The sequence below is a fragment of the Miniopterus schreibersii genome (assembly GCF_964146895.1).
Source record: "Miniopterus schreibersii genome assembly, chromosome: 9".
Lineage (NCBI taxonomy): Eukaryota > Metazoa > Chordata > Mammalia > Chiroptera > Miniopteridae > Miniopterus > Miniopterus schreibersii.
In genome coordinates, this window is record NC_138118.1 from 14,714,868 (window position 1) to 14,738,736 (window position 23,869).

A 23,869-nucleotide genomic window follows, 5' to 3' on the forward strand; every position below is an offset into this window, starting at 1 on the left:
GGAGGTTCTTTAGGCTGAACACAAGTGACTCCAGTCAGTAGTTCAGATTCACACACAAAAAACAAAGATCACTGGTTAATGTAATTATAAAATAGAATATATCAATGCATATTTCTTCTCCTTTATTTTCTAAAATGATCTAAAAAGCAATTGTATAAAAGACTGTATTTGACAATGAGAGCATCTCCTTTGAGGTGTGTGAGAACAATGCTGAATTTGAGTAAGAAATGAGTTACAAGATGGTAACTCAATTCCACAGGCACAGATGAAGAGAACCAGAAGTAGTAAATAAGAAGGCTGATATAACAAACTCTAAATATAATTTGCTTTTCTTTTTTCTCAACTTCTTTAAAAGACATAAAATCATATTTTATAACAATGTATTATATAGTTTGAAACAAAACTATAAACCAACTAGACCTAACAGACCATCTATAAAATGCTCCAAGCACCAACAGCAGAATATGCGTTTTTCTCAGGTGAAAATGGACTATTTTCTAGATTAGACAATATTCTAGGTTATAAAACAAAGTGTAATAAATTTAAAATATTTGGCACTGGCTGGTGTGGTTCAGTGGACAGAGTGTCGACCAAATGGCTGCGGGTTCAATTCCCAATCAAGGGCACATACCTGGGTTGCAGGTTTGATCCCCAGCCCCCATCAGGGTAAGTGCGGGAGGCAACCAATCCATGTGTCTCTCTCACATCAGTGTTTCTCTCTCTCTCTTCCCCCTCCCTCCCTCCCTCTTGCTCTCTGACAACCAATGGAAAAAAATATCCTCAGGTGAGGATTAATTAAAACAAAAAAATTGAACTTATGCAAAATATGACTTTTGACCAGAATGGAAAGAAATTAGAAACAATAAACAAGGAAATTTGGTAAATTCACAAATATGTGGATATTCAACTATAAACTCCTAAATAATTAATAGGTCAAAAAAATTACAAGGGAAATTAGAAAATACTTTAAGATGAATGAAAATGGAAGCAAAACATATTAAAACTTATGGAATGTATCAAAGCAGTTCTTAGAGAGAAATTTATAGCTGTAGATGCCTTTTTTTAAAAAGCAAAAGAAAGATCTCAAATCAATAACCTATCATTTTGCTTTAAGAAACTAGAAAAAAAAATGAGTGAACTAAGCCTGAATAAAGCAGATGAGTGGAAATAGTAGATTAGAATGGAAATTAATGAAACAAAGAATAAGAAAAACAGTAGAGAAAATGAAGAAAACCAAAAGTTGATTCTTTAAAAAGACCAACAAAATTTACAAATCTTTAGCTAGACTGACCAAGAAACAAAAGAGAGGAGACTCAAATTACTAAAATCAGAAAAAAAGAGAGGGGACATTACTACTGATCCTACCAAAAAAAAAAAAAATTATACTTAAAAAAGGGGAATACTATGAACAACTATATGCCAATAAATTAGATAACTTAGATAAAATGGACCAATTATTTGAAGGACAAAACCAACCAAACTGACTTAAGAGGAATAGGAGATCATAATAAACCATAACAAATAAAGTTACTGAGTTAGGAATTTAAAACTTCCCCCAAAGAAAAGCCTAGTCCCAAGATGACTTCACTGTTGAATTTTACCAAAAACCCAGCTGTCTTTGGAACAAAGCTTGCCTCCTGTTGGATTTTTATGAGAACCTGCATCCCTGACTTAATTTTTACTGACTTCTTAATAAACCACTGCTACAAGCCATTTGAATACCTTAGAGAGCAAGGTTAATAAGTCTCATCAGTCATTAAGATCCCTCCAGAGATTACGTTTAACAAATGCACCCAAAGCACAAGGATTTTTTGGCTAAAAAACTCCAGGTCTGAATCAGAGCAGCTGACCAAACAAAGATCAATGCAGTTTGCTTATTTGCAGGAGCCAAGCCATCATCCTGCCTGATAGGCAGAGTTTCCACAGCACAGTAAAGTTTGCTTAAAACATTTGGAGCCCACCCTAATGCAAGTCATTGCCTAATGGTTATAGAGTTTTTGTTTTGAATGATAGTAAAGTTTTAGAAATAGTTATGATAGTTGCACAAGATTACGAAGATACTTTAATGCCACTGAATTACACATTAAAAAAAAGGTCAAAACAGTAAACTCTATGTTGTGTATATATACACACACACACACACACACATACATACATATATATGTTTTGTATTAATCCTCACTGGAGGATATTTTTCCATTGATTTTTTTACAGAGAGTGAAAAGGAGGGATGGAGCGAGCAAGCGAGAGATGTGAGAGAGACACATTGATTGGTGGGCTCCCACATGTGCTGGAACCAGGGCCAGGGATTGAACCTGCAACCCAGGTAGGTGCCCTTGACTGGGAATCAAACCCATGACCCCCTTGGTGGTGGGATGACACTCTAACCACTGAGCACACCAGCCAGGGCTGTTATGTATATTTTAACACACACACACACACACACACACACACACACACACACACACACACACGGGGTCCCACTGCTGCTTGCTCTCTGACCAGAATATTCCTCAAATTGTATAACAATACCATTTAATCTAGGACTTTGCCAGCACCTGAGTTTCTCAAAGCTCCCCCAAGTTTTCCAGAGTATTACTGCCATCAGCATGGCCAAAAAAAAAATATATATATATATATATAAGTTCCTATATCTCTGCTTGTTTCTCCAGAAAGTTGGAAATGGTATGTAGCTACTTAGAGTCCAGGGTGCAGAAGGGCTCTAGGTGGGTGTATAACATTTGGAGTCATCCCCTTCCGTGTGCCCTCATTAAGCGGTGCCTGAAATAACCAGCAGGATCATTAAGTGGCTTACTCTAATCCATCTGGATTGTTGGACTTAATGTAGAATTAGGATGCTACAGCCCCAAGGAACTGCTACTAGTTTGGAATATCGTTTTCTGATTGACCGTTTCTGTTTCCTGTTTATCCGTTAGCCGGCCGCAGCCCTGTGACCCAGGCTCTGGGATGGATCAGCCTCCTACTCCCTCCTGCGTAGACCACGTCTCCATGGAAACTGCTCGCAGGCTCCGCTTGGCTGCAGGTTCTGAAGACCTCTCGCCTGCAGCCTCAGTCGCGCACAGACTCAGTCTCAATCAGCTGGGCTAGTAGGAGCCTGTGTTAGGAGCTCCATCCTCTCAGATGGTGGGGTCTGGAATTGTCTTTAAGCCTCCTTTGGGGTACACCTGGGGAGTCCCCAACATCACTGAGCTGCCCTGAGCTTCCACCACTGATACTCAAGCAAATGGCAGGGTCTCTCCCGGGGGTTCCTGCTTCAACCTGAACTCATCATCTCCTTCCAGTAAGTGTTCTCCTCCCCTCCCCTTCCTCTCCAAAGCTGAGAGCCATTCTGAGCTCTGCAGGACCCACCAAGGTCAGTTGGTGCAACCTCCTTTTACCTCTGGAAGTCACCTTCCTCGGCACCCTTATAGCCTCTGCCAGAGTTCAGGCCCACGTTATTTCCTCTTCAGTGACTGCAGGGTCCTCTTACTTCTATGCTCACTTTCCTTGCACCCAATCTCCGCATTACAACCAGTGAGGAAACTTCCTTAAAAAGCAGATCTGACGCGTCCTTCCCCCACAGAGAGTCAGTCAGTGGTTCCCACTGCCCTCAGGATAGATTTCAGACCCTCTTGCATGACACATGAGATTGCAGCTTTATAATAAGGCCCCTGCTCACCTCTCCAGGGTCATCTCTTGCCCCTCCCGCCGCATAGTCTGACCTCAGCCACACCAAACCACTTTCCTTCTCTAATGGGCCACCTGTTCTCTCTTCTCTCTCTGACTTTACACTGCTGCCTCCTCCACCTGGAGTGTCCTTCCCCCCCTCCCCCCCCTATAAGCCTTTCAAAAACTCTTGGGGAAACTTTCCTGCCTCTTGATTCTTAAGTGCCTCTTCTAAGTTCTCGTAGAGCGCCTAGCTTTACTCCCTTTCTGCCTTTCTGCTGAACTGTCAAGTCCCAGAGGGCAGAGTGTGCCCACCTGTAGCTCAGTGCCTAGCATTTTCACTCAAATGTCTGTTATACAAGTGAAAGAATGAAGGATAAGCCTCTGGAATAAAAGTGTCACTACGTGCTGATGATCAGCGTATCCTTTCTCAGGGTCTTTCATTGTTGGGCACCATTCATTCCCAGATTGGATCATCTCTGAGTTTGCCACGCTACCAGGGCATTGCAACTTGGACTGCTGGCCACTGTCCTTGGGGGCACTTCTACAAATGGATCAGCAGTCCCAGCTCAGCTCTGGCTAGTCCTGGTTGCTTCCTTTTTGTTAGTTACTGGGGAGGTCCCTGCTGACCTCATGGCTAAACCCATGTGGCCTCTGTCAGCAGCTGGAGAGCCATTCCTAAGAGCTGACATAGTGGGCCAGCCCTCCTCTCATTGCTCAGGGAAGATTCCTTTCTCACTGCTTATGTAACTTCACTCAGGCTATGTTTTCCTTAGTGGAGTCTAAGATTCAGAACCATGGTAAGAGAAGAACATGGCAGATAATCTCAAGAATAGGTAAGATCTATCATGTTCCTCCAGGAGGGTTTTGTAGGTTTTTTTCCCAGGGGAGGGGAAGTAGTAAGGGACATATGTTCATAGATAAAGAAATAAATCCAAGAGGAAGTAGAATGTATAAGGATCCTTTCCCTAGAGATGTCAATGGATGATCTGGGAAAGAGGCCAGAATAAGAAAGACCTCTCACCAGAGGTAGTGCCCACCCATGTGGGTACTTAGGGTGATGTTAAACAGCATTCAACCCTCAGCCCTGTTCTAGCCACTTTTTCCTAAATCAACACATCTCTCATCTTCCAGAAATGAGAAACCAACCCACTTTTTGCGTGGAACCTGGATAAAATGAAAAAAGAATAAATTTTGCCTCAAACTCAGTTCCCTTGCTACCAGTGTAAGGCTTTCACGGACATGGAAGAGCAAGGACTCTAGGTAGGGAAGTCAGCAAGCAAAGCAAGGGCGCATCTCACTTTCTCCCTTACAGTAAGAAAGCAAAAGAGCCATTAGATGAGAAAATGTATGTGAAAGCACTTAGCACAGTGCTTGGCAAACGAATGGGATTTGATAGAATTGACTTTTTTAAAACCTGTGCTCAGTGTAGGGACCCATAAGGCAGTTCTGTGTATAAGAAGAGTAATGCAGGAATATTCTCCACCTGAATGACAGTTAAAATTTTGCCACAGAGTTTCTTTCCTTTGACTCCGTCAAAGAACAAATATCAATTAGAGGTAAAACACATTGTTTTCAGAACTTTCTATTATGCTAGTAATGGTTGAATATATATATATATATATATATATATATATATATATATATATATAGTACGTATACATAATTTTTTACAGGCAGTAGTAGAGAGAACTTAAAGGCATTAAACATATAGATGGGAGAGAAAGTACACATTTTCTATTTCTCAAAGCTAGACAAACCTATTAGTCTAAATGGGAATACTATTACTCATAACTTCTACCATATAAATAAATAATTTTAACAAGGATAAGGCTCTAGTTGAGATGAGATAGAAACCGAGGAACAACCAGGTGATTTGCCTCAGTGTTGAGGAGGTTTTTTTTACCTGGACTTGTTAGGAGTGGTAGGAGATTCATCTGGTGAAAGGGTAGTTGAGGAGTAAAAGTAATATAGAAATCATAAGCACTTTTATGCATATAAAGTTTTTAACAGGCGGCTTCTAACTCTACGTTATGTGTGTTAATGCTACCAAAACCTAGACCAGCACTCATAGTTCTTATAGGCGCTCAACCAATGTCTGCATAACCAAAACCAAATAAAAACAAAACAAAACAAAACAAAACAAAATGGGTGCTTGTTTACACCAGTCAGCAATGTCCCACACTAGAATCAATAACACTATCAGGTTAATATAAGCCCTGCAAACAAAGTACTCGTGTCCTATATTTGCTGAGCACTATCCCACGTGTATTTTCTTTTTATGCTCAACAGTTCTCTGAGATGTGTAGTCTTTACTGCCTCCATTTACAGGTAAAGGAACCGTGTCTCAACAGGTAAAGGGGCTTAATCAGAGAAACAAGAAAATTAATGTTAGCCCAGAGTCTAAGGTCCTAAGTTCAAAATTCACAGGCAAAATTAAAAGACTAAAAAGAATGTTTATTGGGGAAAAAGATTTCCCTTATTTAATAAAACGCTATTACAACTCGGTAAGTAAAATATAAAAACCCCTCAACAGAAAAATTGGTGAGGGATATGAACTCACAAAAAAAGGTGATCTCTGTAGCAATCAAAGAAAGGCTCTGTCTATAATGTGAGAGCAGAGCTCTCTGGTAAAATGGCCTAGATTGGACCTCACAGCCAGACTGAAGATAAATGGGCCTTTTTCCTTGCCCGCATCCCAAACCTGAATCTTGCAATTTTAACACCCTCCACGGGGAGTGAAGACATGAGAAAGCCAAGAGCATTGGGAAGAACAGGTCAGCATTGTCTGGGCTTCGTGGATAAAGTATCAGCAGCTGAGGCAGAGGAATGCATAGGGCAGCATTACAGAGCTGGGGTCCCCCGATGCTCCTTGGGGACAAAGTCAAGCTTTGTCTGGCTCTGTGCAGAGCCCCTATAGTCTTGTCACTCAAAATGTGGTTCGTGGGAGCAGTGAGGACGTCTCCAGGGAGTTAGAGAAATGCACAACCTCCCGCCCCCACTCCAGGCCTCTTGAACCAGAATCTGCATTTCAGTAAGCATCCCGGGTGACAGCAAGCACGGCAGAGCTGGGGAAACACTGCCCTAGGGGGCCTGGCTCTGGGCTCGCTCAGTGTAAGTGCTCCCTGAATGGCTGCTGATGGAGAGACAGGACAGGATGATCTCCGAGGTCCCTTTCAAAAGAAACTCATCTGACTTGCTGAAAACTAGTCACTATCCAGCCAAGATTAATGAATTAATAACAGCGTTTTGATACTGAGATTTTTCCACCGTGAATTTAGAGTTTCGTATTAGTATCATCTCACCAGGCTTCTTTTGAGGCCCAGGAGGCACCAGCAAGGCATAGATACTTTATTCTTTTTTCGTCCTTTCTGGTCCACCTCTCACAAAAGGGTAAGCATTGGGGACGTAAAATCAAATGAGTGGAAATGAGAATAACAAATCTGCAAAGGCTGGAGAAAAGAGTGCTCATCTGTGCGAGGACACTGCTCTTTTACCTGCCCTTCCCCAGAGAGGGAGAGAGAGAGTTAAGAACCCCTGTGCTGTCCTATGAGCTGACACAGGCAGACGCACCAAATTGGGCCATTAACGTGCTTCTGAAGCTTCTGATGACCATCATCATCGTCATTACTGACATTGTCATTACTGACACCATCATGTTAATTCTACTTGCCGTCTGCCAACCTGTTCACTGACCAGGCCCTCTTAGTAAAGACTGAGCCCCGGCTTCAGGGCTAGCCACAGACCTTCAGCTGCCAGGAAACTAGTTATAGGAAGGGAGATTTAAGGGACCCAGAGGATGGAGAGGCATTCTGAGTTCCCCTAAGAATGGGGTGACTCACGGCTGACTCAGACAAAGGAAGAGAAGCCTGGGAGAGGGGAGGCGGTGGTGGTGGGGGGGATCTCAAAAGAGCCCTGCCCAAAAAGACAAAGGCGAGCTAGGAGGCCAGGGACACGGTGTTATTTAGAGAACTGCCTGCAGCTCTGGTTTTGGAGGGAGGAGGGGATCCTGAAAACAGAGGGAGAAAATTGCATTTGAGGCCAGAAACTGAGTTGTGAGCCTGTAGCCTTCTGTGCTTTCACAAATGTGTAACATTCTCTGGTGCCATTGCCCTGATCTTTGGCAAATCTCAGAATACCAACTCAGTAGGAATTCACTGTCATCAGGTCCCTGGAGAGGAGAGGCAGGTAAATCAGGTATCACCCTCTTTTGACTTTCTTTAGTATCTTACAACTGGAGAACATTGTGAGCCAGTCTGCGCCTGTAGATAGATAGTTACGCTGTTTGAATCTACGACTAGGGCGCCTTCTCTCAGGTTAATAGCTAATGGAAGTTTCGAGTCTGAAGCCTGCAGGGTAGCGTGTTGTTATGAAGGTTGGTAATGCCCTGCCCTACATGGACTGTGCTGAAATGATATGACTGCTCCAGCACGCCCCATACCTAGGCCCCCTGAAGAGAAGGCATTTGTGAGATGGCTGGAGTCCGTGTAGACGGCCTGTGTCAAACAGGCTTTCTCTGTGTGCTGAGTAACCTACATGGAGATCAAACCCGTGACCTCAGACTCATTAAGACCATGCAAACGAACGGAGCTATCTAAAAATAATTTTGGTTGATTACATATTTGTATGCGATTTGATGACTGTCGTTACAAATTACTCGCCAGAACGGCACCGTGGCGGTGGAAAGGCAGGGGTTCTTTGGCAGCTTGTCCACCTGTGAACTTTCATTGAGATGAAAAACAGTTTGCTCCCAAAGCAAAAGTGTTTCAACTTTGCCTGCCCCCAACAGACAGCAACAGCAGTTGGACACCGTTCTTTGAGCCTTGGCCGACCAGTTTTATATTACGAGCAGGTTTGCTGTATTTCATTTGGGGTGTTCTGCAACATTATTAACCCCAGTCTGTCTGATAAATGCAAAAGCAACGAGAATGCTGAGTGTGTTGTTGAGAAGAGGCTTGTAATTATGATGCAAATAAAAGAGATTAGCAAATTGAATGCCGTACGAAAAGTCACCAGTGTTGCATGTGGGTGGGAGATGCATTGCTGGTCAAGAGGGGTGATCCTAAAAGACAAAGAGAGATTCAAAACATGTGAAAACTGCTGGCCGGGTCTATGTAATGGACAGCAATCAGCAAGAAATAAGGAAAAGTAATCCAAGAAATGGAAGTAATTTAGAGTGTGTCATTAGAGAAATGGCATCAACTTTGAATGCCTCTAATCCAAATATTAATTCAGGTTAGGGCTAAAAATATGTCCAAGCATTTAAAAGCCAGGTGTAGTAAAAGCTCTCATTCTGAAACCTTTGCTGAACAACTGTGAGAGTTCCATAGATTCACAGTCTGTTAGATCTATGCAACAGCAAATTGCCTATGGAAGCTGCTCGGACTTCTTTATGGCACCTGGCAGAGCCCACCAAGGCTGCCTTGACCGGTTTTCTGTTCTTGATAAAGTGGCCCCATGAATGGAGATGAGAATGTTGTCTAGTTTTAAAGCTTTCAAGGACCATCAAACCCTTTTTTGGCGGAAACGTGTCTTTCTAAACTTAAGTCACTCTTAGCCAGCTTTGTCTTACTAACAGCTTTCAGGCTGTTTGTAAGATGTATAAATGTATATGTATTTCTATATATTTTTTAAATCATGCTTTTTAAATTTAACACTGGGTAGTAGAATTTTCCTTTAGCTTTTAGCTAATTCTTTTGCATGGCATTTTAATGGCAGCTTGGTGTTCCACTTCCTTCCTGTGTCTTACGGTCCACCTTTTCCCGAACTCTTAGGAATATTAATATTAATATTATTTAGCATAAATTGTTGTGTTTCTCTGGATATTTCACTAGGATAACTTAGTAGAATGAAACTGCTAGAACATTTTTAAAGTTTTAATATATTTCCAAATTTTCCTTCAGAAAAGTATTGCCAACTGAAATGCCTTCCAAAAAAATATCAGTGTTCCTATTTTCATGTACTTTTGTCAGTACTAGATACTATTTTTCTTTTACCTCTACTTTTTGAGGAGAAAAATATTTTTAATGTTTATTTATTTGGTTGTTATTGAGATCTCTTTCTACAATTTTTTTTTTTTTTTTTTTTTTTTTTTAGAGAGAGAGAGAGAGAGAGAGAAACATCGTTTTGTTGTTCCACTTATTTATGCATTTATTGGTTGATTCTTGTATATGCTCTGACTGGGGATAGAACCCTTGGTACACAGGGATGATGCTCTTAACCAACTGAGCTATCCAGCCAGGGCCATTTCTATGATTTTTAATGTATAACTTTTGCCAGTTTTTTATTGGAATATATGCCTTTCATTTATTTATTTGCAATAGCTTTTAATATATTAAAGACAGTCCTCCTTCCCCCAATTTTACATTAGCCTTTTAACTTTATTTATAGTGGCCACTATTGTTTTTCATCTCTAAAGATAATACCAGTCCCAATTAATTCACATGGCTGATGAAAAAGCTGAATAAGAAAATATTTATGAAAATGCTATAAAACATAAAGGATTTTTATCACATACTTCCAATGTTGATACAACCCAGAATTGAAGAGGGTTGGCTCACATGTCTAACATGAACTGTTGACAAACTCCTACTCTTGACTCTGACAGTATCTTACAAAACAAGAAATTAAACCTTTGTATCATAGTTATTAAGACTGTTATGAAAATAAACAAAGATGCAGGATATAAAAGCACTCTGAGACATTCAGATGTTTCCACATAAAACCAAGCTGTTGCCTTAATCTTCTTTTATTTTCTTTTGAAAAATCTAATTAATCCAGTACAGGCTCATTAGAACAAGAAAGGCACCGTATTTATCACTACTGTCACTTCAGGCTCATAAGTTATGCCCTGCTCACCTTCCCAAACAGTCCTTTTCTCAAGCTTTTTATTACTTGAAAACAAAAAGAAGTCAGTGAAAAACTCTTCTTCAATAGAAATAAATATTATAAAGAATTATATAGTTCTATAATTAATTAAGTAAATAGTAACTAAAGGCACACATGGAGGAGTCTTGCTCCCAGTGATGTCTCCGTGCTCCCTCTTACCCCAATCCTGGTTCCTGTGGTTTCTTGTGCATTTTTCAAATGTTTCTTTATATATATGCAAGCAAATACAAATCAATATTACCATTATTATTATTCTTTTCATTCACAAAAGTGGCATACTATATACATTGTTCCCTACCTTGCTTTATTTTAACTTAACAATATATATTGACTAGGAGACCTTCAATAGGAAGATATTTAATGACATTGGCATTACACAAGAAAATTCTAAAATTTCTGTTTTGGTTTTGTCACCATAATTGTAGAAGCTCAGAGATGGACAGTGTGGTAAAAGATTCACTAGTCAGTCATCAAACCTGTTTCCTCTTTTTCCTGGGCACAGGACTGCATTCTAAAGCCTTCCTTGCAGTTAGATGTGGCCATGTGGCTGAATTCCACTGGATAGAATGTGAGCAGAGCTTATGTGCATCACTTCTGGGTCCTGCCCATAAAAATCTCCCCACACGGTCTCCACATTCTTTCCCTGTCTGTCAGCAGGGAAAAGCCACATGTTGAAGATGGCAGAATTACAAGATGGAAGGGCCTGGTTCCTTCAACTACCATGAGAGCCACCCACAATCAGGGACACCCATTTTAGACATTATATGAGTGAGAAATAAATTTCCCATCATCTGAGCCACAAGACAGTTCTAGGTTTGACATACAGATTTAGGACAGCAGCTAGTATGGCCTTCATCAGCACAGACAATAACCTTAAAGTCCCTCTAGTCCAAGACTGGCATATGGCAGGTGCTCAATGTGTCTGGATAAATGAATACTTGAACACCTTTGAAGATAAATAATTAATTCATTTAATACAGTTTAACACATTTCAATCAGCTTGAATTATTGGAAAATTACTTATATGGAGCTAAAACCCATCACCCTTAACTTGTACCAGTGTGACTGCCCTTCCCAGTCACACAGAATGCGCCGGAGCCTTCTTCAAGACAACCTTTCAATTATTTGACAATGCCTCATCCCATTCCTCCATGACATATCCTTTGGTCTCCAAGCTAAATAGTCTAATGTTTTTCATTGTTCTTTTTAGGTTATAGTTACTAAAACTCTTATCACCGTCTCTACCCTCCTGTGGGAACATTGGGGCTTGTCATTGTTTCCCTTTCAATGGGTACTCAAGACAGAAGGTCATACTCTTGGTAACACTGACCAGCCATGAGGGTGCCATTGCCCCTCTTAGTCAGGACTCCACACTTCAATTAAAGCAGCTTAATATTTTAACAGTCTCCGAGGTGGCCATATCACCTTTTGACTTGTTTCAAGCTTGTGGTCAAGCTTCCTACCTCTTCTCTCTCCTCTCCCCTGCCCCCCAAATACACACTAATTTGATATATACTGTATGACTTTTACAAATGTCTTTTCTGAGACTCATTTCTCATGTGAAAAAATGAAGTGGTTGGACCAGGTGATCTCTGAGTTGTTGTTTTTCCCCCATTCTAATATTCTTTGAGTCTAAAACAGGAAGTTTTGTGAGGGCTCATGTTGTACTTTTACACAGAACCTTCCACCCATAGCAATTGGAGAGTAAATCTGCCTGGAAACATTTAGCTCATCAAACAACATGAAACTGTGCAGGTAATTTTTCTCAGTTGTATTAAGCTTGTGTTCACAGATACCTGGACAGACTAAGGCTGAACTATAGTGGTCAGGAAGGAAAAAATAAGGCACAGGCAGAAAAAACCCAGTGAGAGCATGAGAATCAGGGTGTGGTTTTCTCTGAAGGAACTCTCCATCACTTTTTTAACCCAAGGGAGAGTGACCATGAAAAAGGGGTTTGACCATAAAGCCTGGTTTGATGTTTCATCATTTTCTCATTTCACTGCACACACTAAAAAAATCCCTCAGCCGATGGGCAAATAAATGCATTTGGCATAGTGGGGAATTAACCCATGTCTTCAAACCCCTTGTCTTTGGTAATTCTTAAAACAGACATCTTACTATGATTTAGCTGATTGGTTTCTCCTGGTCTTCCTGCCTGCCAGTGCTCCAACCATGCCTACGAGCCTGGATCCACCTCCCACCCTGGACCGAGAGTCTACGCATTATTATCTGACCTCTTTTGCAAACCTCCTTGCCAGCTTCCTAACCCGATCTGGGCACAGTCCCCGTTGGGGCCTGCATTTCCTGTGGATGATGCGTTGGTTTCCTAGGTGACAGAATAGACCTGTTAGCTTGTGGCTTCTGACTCACTCGCTGCAATGGACGTCACAAAATCGTGGCTGAACAAGTGGATACTGATAAAAGCATGTGCTTAAGGGAGCAGCAGGGCACTAATGGTTAAAACCATCTCCTTGTACCAGCTCTCCCTCCCACCAGCAAGCCAACAGACTGACACAAATACCAGATGTGAGAAAACAAGCAACAGATTTGAAACTCTCCGGATTAGCAGTCATAGAGGAGTGCACAGTGGGGTCCTATTTACAGCCCCAAGATTTTCTTCCTTCCCCTGCTTAGAAGTTCCTTTCCCCCCCTGGGACGTGGAGGTACCCGATTGTCTAATGAAATGGCAGATGAAGCCTGAGAAGGGAGGTGGAGACGAGCCATAACCTCACCGGCTGCTTGTTTACTAAGGTGACATCTTTTGAGTTTTAACATTTGTTCCCTGAGAAGGGAAAGTAAACTCACAGTGGACTGGCCAATTATCAGAGCCCAGAATGAAGAATACAGTCTGTCCGGCAATTAATCTTCAGGAAAGTGGGATTTCATGAAGCCCAGAGACAGACGTGCACACACACACACACACACACACACACACACACACACACACACACGGGGAGGGGCGGAGGGGAGGGAGCTTTGCTTCCTAGCTGCCTCTTTTTGCTATAACTACGGGCTGGAATAAAAAAACACGGAGAGTTCCTTCGTCCCTCACATCTGAACTACTGGAGACTGGATGGATGTTTGAAATTCTTGAATTCCTTACATGACCGGCAAACGTAAAGGTTCCCTCCTGGAGATAATGCGTCTTGTTTTCTCCCGAGCCTTGAGAGATGCTTTAAATAGCATCAGCAAGCATCCCAACGAATTAGACAGCAAATGTAGGTTAGCTTTATTTAGACAGATAAAGACCAGCAGAGAAAGTTGTCTGGTTCAAGGGCAGTGCAGCCTGACACGAGAGCATTTCTCGGAGGAGGGGAAACTGCCCTGGGAGAGAGGGGTATTTTGGGCAGAGAGCAAAGTTCCTTGGATCGCCAGGGGACATTCTTCAGGACAGGGGAGCAGGAATTAAGCATGGCCTGCCACTTGTTGAAGGAGAGGTCTATAGATTTAAAAGTTAAAGGAAAACTTAGCATCCCTAGATTCACACACACACACCTCTCTTTCCCATTCCTTGAGAACCCCATCGGACAGGACAGGCTGGGGTGGGGAGTTTCTGAGACTCCTCTGGAGTGGGACTTGAGGTCCTCAGCAAGTCCTGAATCAGGAAATATATTCAGCTGGAGAACCCCTGGAGATGTGGAAGCCCAGAAAGCAGGGACACTGGTCAATTTGGGCGCATCCACTCTTCAAACAAAAATGTGGGTGCTCAGGAAAAAGTTACAGTCATTGGGCTTGGTTTATTTTTTCTCTCTTGCCCCCCAACCCTTCGATGATTTTCTGAAAACAAATGCCTTAGGGAAGGCAATTGGCCTAGAAAAAAATTTAACTTTCTGGCTTTGTTTGTTTGTTTTTACTGTAATGTTTATGGTTTCTTCTCTTTCTAATTTTTTGTTGGTTTCTCCTTAAGTGGCAAAAGCCAAATAATATTTGATGTCAGTTCATAGCCCCACTAGTAATCAGTTTTCAAAAGAAAAAAGTTTCAATTGGTAAATTTATAACATTTGAATAAATTATATTTAAACTATGTAATGGTTTTGAGTAAATCAGTTTATAACTAATACATTTTTATGTTCCTACAATGACACTGAATTTAGACTTGTAAAAAAAAAACCCAAAAACCAAAAAACTACAGAAAATCTAAAAATCTGTGTCGATTTCCATTTCCCCCAAAACTAGATGTTTTCTTGTTACGGGTCTCACAATTTCTGAAAATTATATGTTGTTATACAGGGTGTCCCAAAAAAATGTGTACACACTTTGAATAATTATTAATTCCAATGCGTTAAATCTGCAAAGAAAGAAACATCAATTGAGCTTTCAGAAAAAAGTGTGTATACCTTTTGGGGGGCAGCCTATATATCAAGGCAGCTATTATAGGTGAAATACTATAGCTCGGTCATGAAGCAAAGTTTAAACTTCATTTTGAATTGGGTGTTTATGCCACTTTCTTTCCTCTGCTCACTCATTTCCTTCATTCTTCCTCCAACAGCTATTCACTGAGTCCCCGCTGCACGAAGCCAAGTGAACCTGCTTGTCTGCTCCCCTCCTCAGAGCTGGTGCTTCTCCCCTTCTCGATCTCTCTCCCCTCTGTCCACCCCAAGCCCATTCACTCCTTACCTGGTGGACTACTACTTCATTCAGTTGAGAAATACTGTATTTTAACTAAAGTTCACAGAACTTCCCAGTTCACTGCCAAAAACTCAATATACTTTTAATTATTTGTGAGCCTGGCAAATCAGTTAATCATTTGAAGCCGTTACAATTCCAACAAGGGCTGGAGAGCCAATTCCTATGACTGTATATATAAAGTAATAGATTCAAAAGACTCATTGGAGACCCGATGCCAAGCTTATTCCAGTGTTTTATTAACTTTTTATGAAACCCCCTCACTTAAAGCTAATTCTATAAATTTTTTATTTGTGTAGTTACAAGAATCTACTCAAAAGGAAAATTACTCTTTTACTTCTTTTTTGGTAAAGAGATTCTACGTATATGGAAATGGAAAACCTCAGTAACATCTTGGGATCTATATTTCTTGCTCTGACATCTCAACTACTTCACTATTATTAGAGTATCTTTATTAAAAGATTTCAATTTGTGCTAATAATGAGACCTTTAAAATGTTCTGCAGTCAGTCAGTCTCAGAACTCATTGGTAATATTTTTAAGTGCTGGAGAGAAACACTTGTATTTGGAGTTGAAGGCAAGTTATAATCAATCACTGATCCAAGTAAGTAAGATATGGATTTTTTCTTATCCAAATAAAATAAATAACTTAAAAACATTGTAGCAATTTTGTTTGTGTTTTTCTGTGTCCTCTGTTTGCTGCACTAAATCTTATTTCAGTAATTTTAAAACACTGTGAAGAAGAAAATATTGTAATAGGATTTGACGAGGTACAACAAGAGTCACAAATTTTGTTTTCGTTGTGTGACATTTGTGGCTCTTCAGTCTGACCTTGGCATTCTTCCCCTTCTGATGCAACTTCCTCCCCTGCCCCGTCGTTTAACCTCTGCCTTCCCTGGGCAGCCCTTCGGCCTGCCTGTGAGATCCCCAGCTGGCACTTTGTTTTCCCAACAGCCACGTCTATTTTCTGTGGCAACACCTGCAGATAAACATCTGGCCAGCCAGCCAAATGGACACCCCCCACTCTTGCACTCATACCCACACACACACAGGTGTGCATGCACACACACCCCCCCACACACACACACACCCCCCCCAGGGAGCTCAGACCACTCCAGCTGGTTTCTGGCCTTGGCGACGAAAGCAGCAGCGGGGCTTCTAATGTCAGTTCTCTGATCGGAACCAGCACTGAGAATGCTGCTGCTGCCAGGGAAGAATGCAAGTCGCCTGGACCGAGAAGATGGCAGAGCCCCGTGCTTCAGGCTGTGCGTCACCACAGAAGGGAATAAAAAAAGAGCAGGGGTCCCTCTACCTGAAGCGCTTTCCCCCTCTTGTCTGTTGACAGCCATGTACTGATATTTCAAGACTCAGCCCAGGTATCATGTCTTTCTGAAGCTTTTCCTGACAGGTTGGCTGTCCCCTCCCCTGTACCCTTATAATACTTGTTTAATTAGATGCTTATCTTTCCCCAAAAAACATACGAGATTTCAACTTTTAAAGGCACAGACCCTGGTTGATTCATCTTTTATCTTAGCGCCTGGAGCATAGCAGCGGTTCAACAAGTGTTAGAGGGATGAACGGAATCCACTGCTTCCCTCCCAGGGGTGAAAGCAGCAACTGGCTTTTTGTGGAGGGGGAAAGAGAGGAGTGTCCTAATGGGTGTCTTTTCTCCTCTTTAAAGTGCACATTGGACGGGAAGAGGTCAGCGTGACGGGGTGGGGATGGCCCTCCCTGTGAGAAAAGAGCTCTGCGACAAACAGAGCAGCTGCCTTGCATCATCCCCATCACTGGGATTTCTTAAGTCCGATTCTACTTACACGACAGTAAGCCTTCGAAAAACCTGGCAAGCGTGACCAAGAAGAACTGTTGCACCAAGGAAGGTGGCATCGGCCAACAGAAAATGTGGCACATCCCTGTTAAATTAATACAATTCCTGCTCCGGAGTCAAACGCTTCACCATGCAAACGTTTTAACATCAAGGGACGATAAGGGTAAGGCAGAACTGTGGTGTTTATTTGCAAGATCTCACTTTGATTCTCACAAAAACCTATACAAGAAACTGTACCGCCTCCATGGCAAGTGAAGAAAGTGAGGCTTGGAAGTGATGAGTTTAGGAAGCCACCTTAGTACTAACGCTCAGCAGAGGTTAGATTTGAACGCAAGTCTGCCTGACTCCAAAATACTATCGTCACTCCCCTGATTCCTCTTAGGAGCCGTTTTTAAAGGTTGACATCAAGTTTTCAGGGAGGTTGAAAAATAAAGACTGGCTCTTGACTGTGTATCGACGATGGGCCGCACAGAGGCAAAGCAGTGTGGGCGGATGTGACAGATGTTCCTCCCTTGAGGAGCTAAGTAGCTGATGCGGAAAACTGACACAGGAGCACAGGCCGAACAGCAGATAATGACATCGGGGCCGTGGAGGGGACGCCACGGGCTGAGGGAGGACTGGGGGAGGAGGGGCGGTTCTGGCTGTAGGGGGGGAGCAGGGAAAGTTTCACAGAGTGCAGGAAGGTGCAATTGTGAGAAGGCTCCCAGGAGGCCAGGGGAGGGGTCCCTGGCGCTGGATCACTGCAAGTAAAGAAGGGAACATGTGACAGGGGCTGGGTGGAAAGTTTAGTGAGGTCACTGTGCGGTCGGAACAGTGGAAGGCGAAGGTGGGCTGGAGCCAGACCATGGAAGGCTGTGACTAGGAGCCTGAACTTGAAATGGGGAATTATTGAAGGTTTTTGAGTAGGACGTCAAGGATCCCATCAAACCCTCCAATTACCAGCACATCCGAAGCTATTGCTACATCCATCCCAACACCAGATCACAAGCACATACAGTACACAAAGCAGAAAAATACAATCAATATTCTTCTTTTTTAAAATTTATCTTTATTGTTGAAAGTATTACAGGTGTCCCACTTTTTTCTCCCCAATTGACCCCCTCCACTTTGCTCCCACCCCCTCCCCAGGCCTTCATCCCATCATTGTATGTGTCCATGGGTTATGCATATATGCATATAACTTCTTTGGTTAATCTCTTCCCACCCTCCACTCCCCTTCCCTTTTTTCTCTGAAATATGATCGTCTGTTACTTGCGTCAGTGTCTCTGGATCTATTTAGTTCATCAGATTCTTTTGTTCATTAGCTTCTTGTTAAAGAAGAATCTTCAACTTTTCCTGTAGTACTGGTTTGGTGGTGATGAAATCCTTTAGCTTTTCCTTGTCTGAGAAGCTCTTTATCTGACCCTCAATTCTAAATGATAGCTTTGCTGGGTAGAGTAATCTTGGTTGCAGTTCCATGTTTTTCATCACTTTGAATATTTCTTGCCACTCCCTTCTGGCCTGCAAAGCTTCTGTTGAGAAATCAGCTGACAGTCGTATGGGTGCTCCCTTGTAGGTAACTTACTGCTTTTCTCTTGCAGCTTTTAAGATTCTCTCTTTGTCTTTAACCTTTGGCATTTTAATTATGATGTGTCTTGCTGTGGGCCTCTTTGGGTTCCTCTTGTTTGGGACCCTCTGTGCTTTCTGGACTTGTAAGTCTATTTCTTTCCCCAGGTAGGGGAAGTTTTCTGTCATTATTTTTTCAAATAGGTTTTCAATTTCTTGGTCTCTTTCTTCCCTTTCTGGCACCCCAATAATACGAATGTTGGGCCTCTTGAAGTTGTCCCAGAGGCTCCTTATACTATCTTCATATTTCTGGACTCTTTTTTCTTTTTGCTCTTCTAGTTGGGTGTTTTTTGTTTCCTCATGTTCCAAATTGCTGATTTGATTCTCAACATCCTCTACTCTACTGTTGATTCCCTGTAAATTATTCTTCATTTCAGTTCCTGTAGCCTTCATTTCAAATTGGTACTTTATTATGTCATCGATTTTCTCAATTATTTTCATCATACTCTTACTAATATCCTTGAGCATCCTTATAACCGTTATTCTGAACTCTGTATCTGTTAGCTTGCTTGGATCTATTTCATTTAGTCCCTTTTCTAGAGATTTTTTCTTTTCTTTCCTTTGTGACATGTTTCTTTGCCTCCACACTTTGGCTGCTTCCAGGTGTTTGTTTCTATGTATTAGGTAGAGCTGCTATGTCTCCTGGAATTTGTAGAGTGGCTTTGTGTAGTAGGTGTTCTGTAGGGTCCAGTGGCTCAGCCTCCCCAGTCACCTGAGCTGGGCCTTCCAGGTGCTCCCCTGTGTGCGCTGTGTGCACTGTCCTGTTGTAGTTGAGCCTTGGTTGCTGTTGGCATCACTGGGAGGAACTGACCCCCAGGCCAATCAGCTGTGAGGACCAGCTGCAACTACAGCCAGAGAGCTGCTGTGCTGGAGACACCCCTGTGGAGCAGGATTTACTTCAGTGGGGCTTTGGTGCTCACCAAGTGCACCCCTTGAATGTGTCACTTGTGGATGTGGTAGGGTTGTAATCCAGCATGGTCGAGTCTGACCACCAGGTGCACTGTCTCTGAGGCCTCCCGGGAGGTGCAAAGTCAGCCTGTGCCAGTGCCTTGCCCAGGGCCACCCAGCATGAGCTACACAGCAAACCGTAGTTGGCTGCTCCTTGTGCTGGGCTTGGAGGTGCCCAGGAGAGGCCAAGCTATGAGCCAATGCAGCTGCCGCTAGTGCCAGGCCTGGGGCCGCTTATCAAGCCGTATGGGGCAGCTGCCGCTTGTTTGAGAGATTTTAGGAAAGTCCTGAGCATGAGGCTCGAGAGGCCACTTGCATGGAAAAGCCCCTGGAAATGGCCTGGATGAGCTGCAGGTGGGGAGGGGCGGGGCCTCGGGGAACCACGGGGCGGGGCCAAAGGCGGAGTCAGGTGCTGGCGACTCAAACATGGCGCCTGCCTGCCGGCTGTGTGCGGGGAGGACTCACCACAGGAGCCAGGGCCTCCGCCAGCCCTTCTGCCTGGGAGGAAGCCGCCCCTCCAGCTCTCGCCCGGATCTCAGGCAGGTTAGTTCCTCCCCGAGTGTCCCGGGTCCTTTCAGGCTGCTCCCGGCGCTGGGCTCAGAGGGAGCGTCCGAGTGAGTCCGTGCCGGGCCCTTTAGAGGAGCTGCTGGGGCTCCCGCAGCCTCCGCAACCCTCAGGGACAGTCCCCGCTGGTTTCACAGCCTGAGGTTGTGAGGATTTCTCTTCCCCACCCTGGAGCCCTGGGCTGGGGGCCTGCTGTGGGGCTGGGACCCCTCGCTCCTCCGGGAAACCCCCACCGCCGAGATTCCCTCCCGGGTTTCAACTGCGGCACCGAGTGTGGGCCCTCGGCCCGGTCTCTCTGATTCAGCCCCGACCCGCCCGCGTCTCCGCCCCTCCTCCCGGTCTCGATGCTTCGTCAGCTCCCTGGCTGTGGGGCTTCTGTTCAGCCAGATCTCAGGAGGCTCTGAGCGATGGTGGTTCTGTGTTTTAGCTGTAATTTTGATGTGGTTGCGGGAGGCGGCGGGCACAGCTGTTACCTGCGCCGCCATCTTGTTTCCTCCCCACAATCAATATTCTTAGTCAAGACTCAAAAAAAAAAAAATGTTCTGCTTACTTCTGAGGAAACAAAGAAAATGGGAGAATATATGCTGGGATCACCAGCTCAAACCCCACCTGCCCTCTTCCTTCTGCATTGGCCAAGAATGGTCCCATTCTCCTGACTGGTACAATAGCCTCATCAACCAATAAAACCAATAAAACTCCTCCCCCAAAGAAAAAATTCCAGCAGGGAAATGACCATTCCTCGCACTTCCTTCCTTCCATCAGAAGCCAGCCCACGAGGACTGCTTAACTGTTTTCTCGCCTCCGTGCACCAGCCAGGCATCCTAGAATAGGAACTGGATCCTGACGGCTTAACTGAGATAAAAGGAAACGTGCGGGTCGTCTAAAAGCCTCTCAATGGTTTCAGAGTGGCTTTCACGTCCCTGAAAGCCCAGTGGCGGTTCTCCGTTCCTTGGTTAGGGAGGAGCTGAATGAATTTCCTAGCACACAATTCAAAAGCACTGGAAGTCAGCAGTTCTGAAGGACTGCAGAAATGGCTTGTTTACATTTTTCTCTGGGGCTGAAACCCATCTATTTAAACTTTAACCAGAGGCAATTATGAAACCAGAGATGGCAGCCTGCACAAGACAGGGAGACAGATGCCAACAGTCTGGCACTGCAGGAGGACAGGGAATATTTTGAGAAAGGGGTCAAGGAAGAACCGCAAAGGTTTTCGAAGCAAAAGGTGTCACCTAGGCAGCTGGTCTTCAAAAGAATAGGGCGGGGCGTGGTGAGGAAGGGAGTGAAGGGAGGCTGGTGGGGTGGGCAGGAAAGCCAGCAGCCTCTGATGGATCAGGTGGGGCTGTGGCTGTCACCGTCCCACCAGTTCAAACGTCCCACCCAATAATAGCGCACTGCTGCAGCTCCGCTGCTTGTACCTTTTGCCCCTCTTGGGTCAAAAGTGCAGTATCTCAGGGAATCAGTGGCTCTGAGTGGCCTGCCCGGAGCTGACACAGGCCTCTTCCCCGAAGGCCAAGCCTCCTCTTCAATTCAGGTTTTCCTGGCAAAGACCCACGTTGGAGCTGATGAGCACCAGTGACGTCAGAGGAAATACCCCACTTGACAAAGGACTCTGCTCCGGTTGCCAACAAACTGAATTCATTAGCTTGCCCTGATCCGGGGCCTAGGATTTGGTGAGTCCTTAATGAATATTTTCTCCAAAGGGAACATTTTCTTCTGGATTTGAGGAGGTCCGTGGACCTGACATTGACACCAGGGCCAGTTTTCGATGCATATACAAATCTACAGGACACCAGACCCCCACATCTCTCTGTGTAAAGGCACCTGGCAGTCTACCCCTAGACAGTCACTCCTTTGACTTTTTTAACTTCTTGGTTTTGAGTGTTCCTATTAAGATGTGCATGCAGCACATAGAGGGGAGCCCTGACTCAGATGTTATTGGCTAATTTCTTAGCAGGAATTCACTTTTTACCAGTTCCAGCCAGATCAGAACCAGGGCTCTGTGGGAGGAAGACCCAGGACAGGCTTTTTGGTGACGGAGGATGGGCAGAGGCTTTAGGGATTAAGAGTGAGAAGTTGGCAGGAGCCGTGCAAGAGGCCAGAGACAAATCTCTGTACAACAATGAAACCCAGTCCCTCAACGTAAGTCAGAGTTCGTGCAGGAAGCAGAAAGCCAAGCTCGTCCTAACTTCCTGTGAAGCTTTCTTCTCTGCTAATCCAGCTCTTGCCAGGGAAAGCCAACTGGGGCACAGCCAGAAGGAGCTGGGAAGGTCAGAGGATTTGCATATATTCAGGGCCACGGCCATGGTCTTCCAGGGCAAAGAGGCCAAGGTCGTGGGCTTCTCTCCAGACCAGTTTGCTGCTCTCACAGGAAGATCTGTCTGCAGCTCTGAACTACACTCCCAAGTCCAGCCAACCATCTAAAAAATTCATGATGCTGTTCAGATGGGCCTGGGTGGAGAATGTGGGGATGTCTGCCTGCAAACTCACCCTGAGTGGGGACAGATCCGGGGTAATGTTGGGGATAGAGTGGGGCTCACTGCATCCAAGCAATATACAGTGTGGCACTTTGTTTTTATTAAACATATGCTCCAATTTTATTTCTTAATGTTTGTATAAGTTGCTTTCTTGTGCCCTGATCCCGGGAGTGAGAGAAGGTCTGACACTGATGGCTTCTGCGTGATAGAGCTGTGAACACATGACTGCTAGCAGATATCCCAAGAGCTGGAAAGAGATTTCAGAGGGATACACACATTGCACAGCACCTACCAGAGGGTGTTAGACCCCTGAGAAGATATAAGTAAAATAGGGCATGAGATCTCCAAAGGAAATCCGGGGGAACTGTACATAAACCAGAGAGGCAGCATAGTACAGTGGTTAAAAGCCTGGATTCAGGAGCCAGGCTGTCTGGGTTCAGATCCCGGTGCTATCACTTATTAGCTGTATGACTTGGAGCAAGTTTAACCTCTCTGGGCCTCAGTTTCCTCATCCATATAATTTAGACAACAGTAGTTCCCAGTTCACAAGGCTGTTTGTAAGGAATAAATCAGTTCATATTTAAAGGGTTAAATAAGTTAATATTTAAAAGCACTTAGAACAGTGTCTGTCACAGCAAGAACTATTTAAGTGTTATATTTTAAAAGTAACATGATCAAATCTCCAGGCCTAGAAACTTCGGTTGGTTCTGTGATTGACCCTGTCTCCAAGAAGGCCTTCAGCTGGCTCTGATCTGCACTCCACCTCCCACCTCACCAGCATGAGAAGACAGAAAAAAGATATCCTGGTATTTTCTCCCCCAGGCTTCCCTTGGAGCACTAGCAGGGCACTTCTGTTCCACTTCAAAGCCTAGAAACATGCAGGCCCAGGGCCAGGCCCAAGCCAGAACCAACAACAGGGGCACTGGCTGGTGCCTAGGCCTGGAGCGGGAATTCCTCAGTGCAGACCCCTCAGACCCTTGGCAGGCTCCATGCTGTGCGGTCCCCGAATGCTCACTACCTGTCCTTCGTGACTACCTCGCACCAGCACGGGGTTACAGAACACAGGAAAAGCCCTAATCGAGAAAGGCAGGGGAAGCAGAGAAACGACCAGGTGGCAGGAAAAAGGAATGGCAAGAGGAAACCAAACACACGAGAAAAAAGTAGAAGAGCTGAAATAAGTACAAGGAGACTTTTTTTGTCTCTCTATTTTGGGCCAGGTGAAAAACACAAGCACAGAAGACTCAACCAAGCAGCTGGAATCAGACTGCGTC

General features: G+C 44.0%; 1 protein-coding gene across 3 annotated transcripts in view; it reads right to left on the reverse strand.

Moving 5' to 3' along the window:
* The window catches only part of MKLN1 (muskelin 1), a 306,710-nt gene that overhangs the window by 205,000 nt on the left and 77,841 nt on the right, over positions 1-23,869 (reverse strand). The window contains exon 1 of one of the 3 annotated variants that reach the window (XM_081147025.1): positions 3,680-3,719. The exons of the other annotated variants lie outside the window; for them this stretch is intronic. The gene's annotated coding sequence lies outside the window, so the exon portion shown is untranslated. Of the gene's footprint in view, positions 1-3,679; positions 3,720-23,869 lie in introns of those variants that run through there. 3 annotated transcript variants of the gene reach the window in all.